At 42.8% G+C, this 10,051-nt stretch overlaps 1 pseudogene; it reads right to left on the bottom strand.

Annotated features, from left to right (window-relative positions):
* Positions 1-3,996: 3,996 nt before the first annotated feature.
* The window catches only part of LOC111965970 (protein phosphatase 3 catalytic subunit alpha-like), a 27,779-nt pseudogene continuing 21,724 nt past the window's right edge, over positions 3,997-10,051 (bottom strand).

Here is a 10,051-nt window from a genome sequence, read left to right as displayed (position 1 = left end):
GGTTGATGTACTGTAATAGGTAACAGTAGTGGAACAGGGAGTGGAGGAAGAGGCATGGGTGTTTTTACAACCCGATTTATCACTGTTTAAATATACTGCTACAGCTGCCACGTCTCTGATTAACCATACAGTATGTGTTCTTATGATAACCTGTTCGGGAAGTGATTTAACAAGTTTCAGTCAACCCACCTCTCTCCAGTCTACTCAAACCTTATAAGTGTGTTATTACACAGAACATCACAGCAAGTACAGTACCTATCCAGGTGTGGACTTCTGTATGAGATGAATATTAAGCAGGGGTGTCAATTGGGTATTGCCATACACTAGCTCAACACAAACAATTTAAAATAGGCAACTAAAATCATTCCAATCCCGATTAAAAGGTAAATGCAGTTTATCAGTGTCAGCTGGTCTGATTTGAATACCATGCGGACACTTGGGAGCGGGAGGGGAAGGCTGTTTGTGTGGCTGGCAACCAGCTGGGTTTGTGGAGAACAGAGATCTGTATACAATGACGAAARGCTTACARGTATGTCTCCGRCCTAACAACGGGAGTCTTCCCAAAGGTGCGAAGGCAGGCGACAAGTTTAGTTCCAAAATAACCCCATAGAAACMCATTGGGATCATTTTGGTCGGATCATTTTGGTCGGATTTTGGTGATAATGAAACCTCTCATTTAGCCTCTTCCTCTCTGTAGAGAGCCTCATCGACGCAGCTGCATGAAACGGCAGGACTTTTTCTCAACACATTGCAGAGGTAGCTAAAGACAGCTGTACTAGATGGTATTGTCTATGTAACTGCTGTTTGACTTGACATTAAACTAAACTATAGTTCTAATCCCGGTGCTGAGCTAGTGCGTAGCAGGCTAATTGTTGTATGACGTGTTTGTAGAATGTTAAATCCCCTATTGCCTGAGGTGAATGAAGCTACAGCGACAAGGTGATCATGGCTGGAGTATATTGAACTTGTTTTCCTCTTTTCCGAGAAAATAAAGCAAATGTCTAATTCATGAATCAAATTGAAATGTATCCTCTTGATGGATTGGAACCCGCCCCTATTATGTCAGAAAGAGCCTTTGGCACCGTGTGTGTGTTGTGTGTGTGGGCTGTGTGTGTGTGAAGTGGTTGTGTGTCTGTTGTGTGTGTGTTGGTGTGTGTTGTGTGGTTGTGTGTGTGTGTGTGTGTGTGTGTGTGTGTCGTGTGTGTGTGTGTGTGTGTGTGGTGTGTGTCTGTGATGTGTGTGTGGTGTGGTGTGTGTGTGTTCGCGATGTGGTTGCGTTTCTGTAGCGTTTGTCTTGTATGAAGGAGTTAATGAACCAGCCAGATCAGCCGTGATAAAAGTCAGTATTCGACATCCATCCATGTCTGAGGAGGTCGGGAGATGACGTGGAAACCGGCCACTAGGGGCAACAGTGAACACTGTTACCTTCAAGMAGGTTTCGGTAGGGCGTTGTGCATGGGGATGCGTAAGCATCTGCCTCTGTTTCAGAAGGTTGCATGTTCGAATCCAGCAATAGAAACCGTTCAAATTCAGAGTTAATGCCTGACCTTAAACACTTTGACATTTGGAACTGGAACCACTTCGACATTTGATGTGTGAGAAACATGGATGAACGTCTAACTCTGARGTGAGACAGGCCATAAACAGAAGTATGCCAAAGGTTCATGCATATTTTATTCAAGAGTAAAAAAGTGGTTTGTCCCATGGGGCATGCTTACAGTTTGTGTAATAAGGGAGTCCGAGAGAGAACCATGGCACAAACTATATGGCACGAGGTCTCCGGTAAGTTCACCTCTCAAAATAAAGCACAATGAGACCAAACAAGGATCAGCAAAACGCAAGAGCAATTAGCAGAGAGCTTAAGAATAATGTTAATCATAAATATAATAATAATAATATTAAATAACAAGAATATAATTTAAGAATTATGATTAGAGAATACACTTTTCCTTTAAAATGTTTGAGACAACTTCTGTAACTGTGTCTGCTTTTACAGATGAGTTTACCATGCAATCATGCTTTGGCTGCCTGAATGTAAGTCTGTGTCTTTTTATAGTACGGTTATTCATTCACACTATTGTACACTCTTAGAAAAAAAGGTGCTATCTAGTGCCTAAAAGGGTTCTTTGGCTGTCCCCATAGGAGAACCCTTTGAAGAACCCTTTTTGGTTCCAGGTAGAACCCTTCTGAATTCCATTTAGAACCCTTTCCACAGAGGGTTCTACATGGAACCCAAAAGAGTTCTACCTGGAAGCAAAAACGGTTCCACCTGGAACCGAAAAGGGTTCTCCTATAGGGACAACCGAAGATCCGTTTTGGAACCCTTTTTTCTAAGTGTAGGTTTCAAAATAACTCCTGCACATCAGAGAGGAGCGATAGAGTCACAACGCATGGCACCTCATACAAACGTCTAGTCTGTACAGCATCAAAATAAAATAATACATTAACTCATAATACAGTCATGAAAAACCTCAAATGAAATAAAAAACAAAATCCCCAAAATAAAATAAAAACTGGAAAATGTTTTTTTCACAAATAAATATCATCCCTTAGTTCATTTGAAGCAAGAAGATAAAAAATAACTTACCATACTGAAACACGGCACAAATAGAATTTCACATTATTATTATCAAATAACTTAATTGCATGCACTGATGCGTTTATAAATGCTTTACAAATAAATAACAGAAATAACCTTCTGTTAGTCACTGTTCACACTCAGCCAAAAACACCATTTCATTTTCAAAGTAGAACAAAACAGCATATATAGGGACTTACTCCAGTACAGCCGACACAGGTTATAGGCTACTGGACAGCACCATAGAAATGGAATGCATAGAACAGACTTCACTCATTGCTGATTCTGATTGCATGCCAACAAACATACAGGTGTCCATTCTATGCMTTCTATTTCTATGATTGACTTGGRAGCAATAGAACATAAAAGTGTAGATAGTCCCAGCAAGTAAAATATGTAAAAGTGGTAAAAAGGTGTCCTTAAAACTGAAATAAGATCAGTTTTGGAAATCATCTGACTTGGCAGCAATAGAACATAAGAGTGGAACAGACAGACATTGCCCCTAAATGTGATGAACGGTCAGTTTTGTTTATCTGACTTTAGAGGCCGTGTCTACCTGGGGTGTAGTGAGTGTACTGTGAACTCTGTGTGCCACCTCAGCACTGGCTAACTGGCCAGTGGAGCATATTGGCTTAATAAGATGGAGAACACTCAGGTAATAAGACTGCATTTTGAACCTTGTGACAACTTRACCTTTTCCTTGAAGTTAATAAATAGTATGTTTAATTTCAATGTCCTGTTATTATRATATAGTACTAGTAGCAAAACATATTCGAAAGCACTACCATGTATGTTTGCAGATGAAAATGGCATTCAAATTTCACACGCAGATGCAAACGCATACACAAATAAACTCACAGACGCCATGACAACTATCCATCACCCTATCTAGATATCTTATAAAATAAAATGAATGAAGTAAACCACCGACAGGGCTGACACAACTTCCTGTTTTAAAWTGAGAAGAGGAAACTGTAAATCACGGACAGGTAGTACCTCCCCCGCATGCCACCTCAGCTCCCGTCGACCTCTCACCTACATGCCTTCACTCCCCAATCCCCACCCTTCCCCTGTCCCAACACAACAGAAAGGTAACATCTGTCACCCAGTCAGCCCCACCCTCCCTCTGCCCCCAACACAACAGAAAGGTAACATCTGTCACCCAGTCAGCCCCACTACACAATTAGAACAGAACAGTAGCTCTTTGTTTTGCATTGGAGTGTTCCAGAACGTCCAGTAGAGTGTTCCGTAGTGTAGTGTGGTCAGGTGGTCAGGGGTCTGTAGTAGTGTGTGACCAGGTCGGGGAGTGATGGAACCTGCAGTACAGTTTGTCRAATAGGAGGTCTGATCCATCCATGGCACAGTCTTGTCACACGGGTAGAGAGAAGGGCTGGGGAGCAACAGGCCAGGGTAGGGGGAGGAGGATGGTGTGTGTACCATTAGTGTATACGTGTAGATCTATATGTTTACTGTGTGTTCTGTATGATCCCTGTTTAAGTGTATGTCTAAGTATGTGTTTACCGTAAGTGTGTTTTACTTTAAGTGTGTAAGTCAAATGTGTGTATGTGTGGGTATGTACTTTATATCTAAGTGTGTGTATTAGTGTTTATGTATAAATGTGTGTGTGTGCATCACTGTATATTGCTGTTGTTGTCGGTGCCGTTGGGCTCCCCCATGTTCATGCGGCCCATGGAGACACCCACACTGTTGACGGCGTCACGCCGAGGGGGCATGCGCTCGTTGATCCGGTCCAGACCCTTGGCCTCCGCAAAGCTATTGATCTTATGTTGAGGAGAGAAGCCTCGGATCGCTGGGGAGGCAGACCACAACTCAGTTACAGACTCATCTAATACACACACACACATATACTCACGCTCGTGTAATACACACACAATGTAGTTACGGTGCACTTGCTACCAGGGTTGAGGTGAATTCCATTTCAATTCCAGTCAATTCAGGAGGTACACTGAAATTCCATTCCATCAACAGTAGCCTACTGCCGACTGACAGTCGACATAAAGACTGTAGTGGTCTTGTGTTTTTTTGGAACATCACATTTCCAATGCAAAACTCCACAGGCTCCACACAGACAATGTTCGTGGTACCAAACCGAAATGAGCAGAGGTTCGGTGTAGGTATTGATGTATTTGTGGTAGGTATGATGTATTGTGTGTTAGGGATGATGTATTTGGTGTGAGGGACGGTGTTTTGTAGTGGATGTATTGTTGTAGGATGATGTATTTGTGTAGGATGATGTATTTGTGTAGGACGGTGTATTTGTTGTAGGAGGATGATGTTATATTGTGTAAGGGGTGATGTATTTGTGTAGGTGACTGTATTTGGTGTGGTAGATGAGTTGTGAGTTGTGTAGGGGAATGGAGTGTATTTGGTGATTAGGGATGATGTATCTTGTGTAGGGATGATGTATTTGATGTAGGTACTGAGTATTTGGTGTAGGGATGATTGTATTCTGTTGTAGGGTGATGTTTTATGTGTAGGGATGATGTATTTGTGTAGGAGTGGTATTTGGGAGGATGAGTATTTGTGTATGGTTGATGTATTTGTGTAGGTGATGGTATTGTGTGGTAGAGTTGATGTGATCTTGTGTAGGGGATGTGATTGTTTTGTTAGGGATGATGTATTTGTGTAGTATGCGGATGATGTATATGTGGTAGGGGTATGATGGTATTATTGTGTTAGGGGACGGAGGGTTTTGTGTAGGGGATGATGTATTTGGGTTAGGGAGGTGAGTATTGTGAGGTAGACGTGTATTTGTGTATGACGTAGGTATGTGTTTTGTGTAGGGACGAGGTATGTGTTAGTGTAGGTGATGTGATTTTGTGTAGGAGTTTGAGTAGTTGGTGTTAGGGACGGTTGTATTGTGTAGGGATGATGTATTTGTGTAGGTATGATGTATTTGTGTAGGGACGGTTTGCATTTGTGTAGGGATGATTTATTTGTTGTGTATTGATTGTATTTGGTGTAGGGATGATGTATTTGTGTAGGACGAGTGTATTTGTGTAGGGAGATGATTATTTGAGTGTAGGATGATTGTATTTGTGTAGGATTGATGTATTTGTGTAGGTATGATTGTATTTGTATGTAGGGTGATGTATTTGTGTAGGGACGGGGATTTTATTTGAGTGGATTTTTGTTATTTGTGTAGGGATGATGTATTTGTGTAGGAGAGTATTTGTGTAGGGATGAATGTATTTGTGTAGGGAGAGGTATTGTGTAGGTATGATGTATTTGTGTAGGATGATGTATTGTGTAGGGTACGGTGTATTTGTGTAGGGATGATGTATATTGTGTAGGGATATGTATTGTGTAGATGAGGTGTATTTGTGTAGGATGATGTATTTGTGTAGGAGATGTAATTTGTGTAGGGATGATTGCTATTTGGTGGTGTGTGTGTGTGTATTTTGTAGTAGGGATGATGTATTTGTGTAGGGACGGTGTATTTGTGTAGGGACGGGTATTTGTGTAGGGACGAATTGTTGTAGGTATCTGTGTATTTGTGTAGGGACGGTGTATTGCTTAGGATGAATGTATATTGTGTAGGGACGTGTATTGCGATGTGGGACGATATTGGTTATCGTAGGGTCAGATTTCCTCTCCAGCCGACACACACTCCTGATTAGTCATTTGTCGTACTGTGGTGGTGGTGTGTGTGGAGTGTGTGTTGCCTGTGTGGAGTGTGTCTGGGGGAAGTCTGTGTGAGCAGTGGTGTGTGTGTGTTGTGTGTCTGAGGGAAGTGTGTGTGAGGCAATTTGTGTGTGTGTGTCTGGGGGAGTGTGTGTGTGTGTGAGCAGAGAAGAAAGAGTCATGCTTCACATGAGCAGTTGTTTAGAAGAGCTCAATGCATTGTGTGGTAAGTGTATGGCGTAGATGGGTCGCCATGCCTCATCCCCTCTTTTCATGCTCTTCACCACACACACTCACTCTAATTGTCGATGAATGAGGGGAATTTACCTTCTGAGTCCTCAAGAGATCGATGGCTTCAATGGCCTCAATGGTAGCTGAGAGAGAGAGGAGAGAGAGAGAGAGAAGAGAGAAGAGAGAGAGAGAGAGAGAAGAGAGAGAGAGAGAGGAGAGAGAGAGAGAGAGAGAGAGAGAGAGGGAGGGTGAGGGTTATTCATGCAAAACCCTCACAGCAGCATTGCAGCCTTCAGTGCTGAGGGGTGTCTGGTGTTTAGCACGTTCATTAGCTAGCGTTAGCTCACACAATATACCAGGCTATTAGTACTATCAGTTGTAGTGAGGTGAGGAGTGACGGAGTGATTGACAGAGGACGAACATGGAATAGAGGATAGACGAGAGAGGCAGAGAGAGGAAGAGAGAGGCAGAGCGTAGAGAGCGAGAGAGAGGCAGCAAGAGAGAGGCAGAGCCAGAGCAGATCAGCGAGAGAGAGGCAGAGCAAGGCAGACGAGAGAGACGGCAGAACGAGAGTGCGAGAGAGCAGGCAAGAGAAGGGAGAGAGAGAGCAGCGAAGTGCAGAGAGAGGAGCCGAGAGACGAGGAAGGCAGAGTGAGAGAGCGAGGAGAGGCAGCAGCGGGCGAGAGGAGGCAGAGTGAGCCGAGAACGAGAGGCAGAGACGAGAGAGCAAAAGAGGCAGACGGCAGAGCGAAAGAGAGCAGAGAGAGAGAGTGAGAGAGATAGAGAGAGAGAGGGGCAGAGCGAATAGAGCAGAGAGACAGAGACAGTCAGGCAGAGAGACAGAGACGGAAAGAGAGGCAGAGGACAGAGGGAGAGAGGCAGAGAGAGAGGCAGAGGCAGAGAGAGAGGCAGGGCAGAGAGAGAGGCAGAGGCGAGAGAGAGCGAGAGAGAGAAGAGAGAGACGCAGAGAGAGAGGAGACAGAAGAGAGAGGCGGACAGAAGAGAGCAGACAGAGAGAGAGGCAGACAGAGAGAAAGTGTGTGAGAAAGTGTGTATGTCGTATGTGGGCTTGTTTGCCAGTGTGTGTATGTGTATGTGGGCTTGTTTGCCAGTGTGTGTATGTGTATATTGTGAGAAAGTGTGTATGTGTGTATGTGTATGTTGGAGAAAGTGTGTATGTGTGTGTGGGCTTGTTTGCCAGTGTGTGTATGTGTGTGTGGGCTTGTTTGGCCAGTGTTGTACTGTTGTATGTTGTGTGAGGGATGTCTGTCTGTGCTGTCTGTCTTGTCTGTCTTGTCTGTCTGTCTGTCTGTCTGCTGTTCTGTCTGTCTGTCTGTCTGTCTGTCTGTCTGTCTGTCTGTCTGTGTGTGTACTCACCGCTCTGCAGAGTCTGCTTGCCTCCTGACAGAACTCCACTGGGCAGCATGCCAGTGGGTGTCAGTCCCTTCAGGGTCAGTACGTTCTCACTCTCCTCCCTAAAACACACACATACATACATAGGATTAGAAACGAACATACACAGTCTCACATGCTCCTGCACACATTCGGACACTTACAGTGCCTTGCAAAAGTATTCCTCCCCCTTGGCATTTTTCCTATTTTGTTGCATTACAACCTGTAATTTAAATTTATTTTTATTTGGATTTCATTTAATGGACATACACAAAATAGTCCAAATTGCTGAAGTGAAATGAAAAAAAAAACTTTTATAAAAAAATTATTACAAATTAAAACCTGAAAAGTGGTGCGTGCATATGTATTCACCCCCTTTGCTATGAAGCCCRAAATAAGATCTGGTGCAACCAATTACCTWAAGAAGTCACATTATTAGTTACATTTTATTKTTTTTTATTTCACCTTTATTTAACCAGGTAAGCCAGTTGAGAACAAGTTCTCATTTACAACWGCGACCTYGCCAAGATKAAGCAAAGCAGTGRGACACAAACAACAACACAGAGTTACACATGGAATAAATAAATGTACAGTCAATAACACAATAGAAAAGTCTAGATACAGTAAAGTATATAAAGTCCACATATGTGCAATCTAAGTGTCACATGATCTGTCACATGATCTCAGTATATATACACACCTGCTCTGAAAGGCTCCGGGGTCTGCAACACCACTAAGCAGAGGTGGCAGGTAGCCTAGTGGTKAGAGCGTTGGGCCAGTAACCGAAAGGTTGCTAGATAGAATCCCTGAACTGACAAGGTAAAAATGTGTCATACTGCTCCTGAACAAGGCAGTAAACCCACTGTTCCTAGGCTGTCATTGTAAATAAGAATTTGTTCTTAACTGACTTGCCTAATTCAATAAGTGGCTCTACAAAGTATTTACTTTGGGGGTGAATAGTTTTGCCACACTCAAGTTTTCAGTTTTTTGGTATTATTTCTGTTTGTTTCATAATAACAAATATTTTGCATCTTCAAAGTGGTAGGCATGGTGTGTAAATCAAATGATACAACCCCAAAAATCCATTTTAATTCCAGGTTGTAAGGCAACAAAATAGGAAAAATACCCAGGGGGGTGAATACTTTGCGCAAGCCACGGTACACACAAAAGTATACACACACACACAAACTCACTCACCGTACACACTTGGAACATTTTGGCCATCTTCCTATGGCACGGATCTTGTTCCTGATCACTCTTTCCTAAGCTGCCGCTGCATTGGCTGGAGGGAACCAATCACAGAGGAGTAAACACGGCCACCAATAACAAGGAAGTGAAAAGGAAGGTTGAATAGACATAAAAATGGAACCAATCAAAGTGTCTGTGTCCCATTTGGGATGTAACAGGTCTTTTTCTATTATCTATATCTATTTATAAAGATATGATTACCATCATAGACCTCTTCCTCTCCATCATTCTCCTGAGCTCATCATCTGAACAGATACTGAGAACATTCACCAGCATCTCTGTCACTGTGGAGCGAGAGAGAGGGGCACAGTCAATATGAGAGACTCTGAAGAAAAATGTATATTTTTTGCAGATGATCTGGTGCGTCTGTCCCCAGCAAGGAGGGCCTACAGCAGCACCTAGATCTCCTGCACAGATTACTTCAGACTGGGCCTTGACATTGAACTCAGTAAGACAAAAACAATGGTGTTCCAAAAAAGGTCCGGAGAGAGAGAGTTAGTCAAGAGAGAGACTCAGAGATAGAGAATAAGAGCGAGAGAGATTCAGAGATAGAGAATAAGAGAGAGGGTTGGTCAGAGAGAGAGAATAAGAGATAGGGTTGGTCAGAGAGAGAGAATAAGAGAGAGGTAAGAGAGAATAAGAGAGAGAGTTAGAGAGAGAATAGAGAATAAGAGAGAGGGTCAGAGAGAGAGAATAAGAGAGAGAGAGAGTAAGAGAGAGATTAGAGAGAGAGATAAGAGAGAGAGTTAGAGAGAGATAAGAGAGAGAGTTTAGAGAGAGAGAATAAGAGAGAGAGTTGTCAGAGAGAGTTAGAGAGAGAGAATAGAGAGAGAGTTAGAGAGAAGAGAATAAGAGAGAGAGTTAGAGAGAGAGTTAGTCAGAGAGAGAGAATAAGAGAGATAGTTAGTCAGAAAGAGAGTTAAGAGAGTTAGTCAGAGAATAGAGAATAAAAGAGAA

This window comes from Salvelinus sp. IW2-2015, linkage group LG6.2 (genome assembly GCF_002910315.2).
Source record: "Salvelinus sp. IW2-2015 linkage group LG6.2, ASM291031v2, whole genome shotgun sequence".
NCBI classification, from domain to species: domain Eukaryota; kingdom Metazoa; phylum Chordata; class Actinopteri; order Salmoniformes; family Salmonidae; genus Salvelinus; species Salvelinus sp. IW2-2015.
The sequence above is the reverse complement of the archived record's forward strand: the minus strand, read 5'-3'. Positions and strand labels throughout refer to the sequence as shown.